Here is a 1,924-nt window from a genome sequence, read left to right on the forward strand (position 1 = left end):
ATGTATGTATGAATAGATAGATAGATAGATAGATAGATAGATAGATAGATAGATAGATAGATAGATAGATAGATAGATAGATAGTGTTATATACACAAGAACACATCGATAACTTCAGGCAGTGCGTGTTGCAAGACTTTGTATTCCAAATTCTAAAAGACATAATAACTTCGATTAATGCCTAGACTTTAAAAGTGCTAAATTTTCAATTTTCCGAAATACCTTACGGAAAAAATGTATGAAAATGGACGTAAGTAAAACAGGAAATTAATAAGTTTGAAGCAGCATAGACACAAGACGAGTAGACTGGAGAAGCAAACAGTCGATACAATCGACCCCAGCATTGACTGGAACTTTATTTTATCAACTCCGGAGCGATGAAAGCAAAGTTAACATCGTTGGATTCAGAATCTGGAATGTAAAAATACGAAACATACTACTAGATAATTTTTCGACGCTGTGGCGATTTCATCAATCCAAACATTCATACAAATAAAATACGAAATATTATGGCAAATCGGTTACTAAACTTATGAAGATGGGAAGAATAGTTGCTTATAAACGGGGAGATGAGTGTAAGTTGTTATCAATTAAATTTAGAGACGAGTTAAAAAATTTATGTAGAACATTCGAAAATGTCACTGAATAAATCAATATATAATAAAGCATGCAATAAATATTTTAAAATTTGGGCACAAGACCAACGATTTTAGGGGAGTGAGATAAGTCGATTACAACAACTCCCACTGTTCAACTGGTCCTTATTTTATCAAGTTCGAAAGGATAAAAGCAAAGTCGATCCCTGCAAAAACTGAACATAAAGACCAGGAAGAAATGCCGCTAAGCACTTTGGCTGTCGAGCTAACGATTGTGCCCGCGCGCTAATTAAAGCAAGATATTTATAATTTAAGAAATCTACTCTTGTTGACTAAGGAGCCCCCAATGCCCAGATTACACGGATAATCTTTGAAAACAAACAAGGCCTGCGTCGTCTGGAAATGCTAAAGTACTCCCCAGATTGGGCGGCGTTCAGCCAGTTACACTTCTATCACACGCCTCCACAATCCTCTCGCCTCCTTTTATACCTAACACTGGCGATCTCTTCTACCTTCTTACATTCATGTTTCCCTCACACACATTTAAGAATTACACATACACATGAACACACCACAACCCCACTAGGCCACACCATTATAAGTAACATTTGCATATCTTAGCACTCATGCGCACATCAAAAAACCACGCACACAGTACTTCACCCTTATGCTCATCTAAAACACGGATACACTCAACGCCTCCTCCTCGTATCGTAACTTTTTCCCATAGTGCCACTTTCCTACTTGGCTCTTAAACCTTTGCCTATTTTTATTGAACTTTCTTAGGGCTTTTTCTTTTCTTCTCTTCTACCGTTCTTTCCCCTTTCACATTCATCTTATGCTTTTTTCCTATATTTTTCTTCTGATGAAGCAGTAGTGTCCAAAACGTTAACACTCTTCCCTTTCTTTTTAAACTTATACAATATCTATTAAAACTTGTCTCTCCTATGTTATTGTCATTTTCTTTTTTGCTTTTGTTCATTGTATTCACAATACACACACACATACACACACACACACACATATATATATATACATATATATATATATATATACACACACACATATACATACATATATATTCATTTGCAAATATATGTATGTGTATGTGCAACCATAGAGGTTGAATATACTATACACAGAGATTGTGGATTCTATTAGCAATTTAAAATCAAGAGAAACCAAACCTAGACAAAATATTTTAAATATTTGAAAAAAAATTAAGTATTTTAAAACAAGGGAAAGTCTAGGTACACATGCATCATACATATATATAACAACGAGGATATATATACACACACAAAAACAATGAAATAAACATTTATATG

At 34.3% G+C, this 1,924-nt stretch overlaps 1 long non-coding RNA gene across 2 annotated transcripts in view; it reads right to left on the minus strand.

The window, feature by feature from the left end:
• Window positions 1-337: 337 nt before the first annotated feature.
• LOC128247414 (uncharacterized) overlaps window positions 338-1,924 on the minus strand; it is a 16,508-nt gene continuing 14,921 nt past the window's right edge. For both annotated transcript variants that reach the window (XR_008263795.1, XR_008263796.1), the window contains exon 4: window positions 338-411. This is a non-coding gene — a long non-coding RNA (uncharacterized LOC128247414). The remainder of the gene's footprint in view (window positions 412-1,924) is intronic.

Source organism: Octopus bimaculoides, chromosome 3 (genome assembly GCF_001194135.2).
Source record: "Octopus bimaculoides isolate UCB-OBI-ISO-001 chromosome 3, ASM119413v2, whole genome shotgun sequence".
NCBI lineage: Eukaryota > Metazoa > Mollusca > Cephalopoda > Octopoda > Octopodidae > Octopus > Octopus bimaculoides.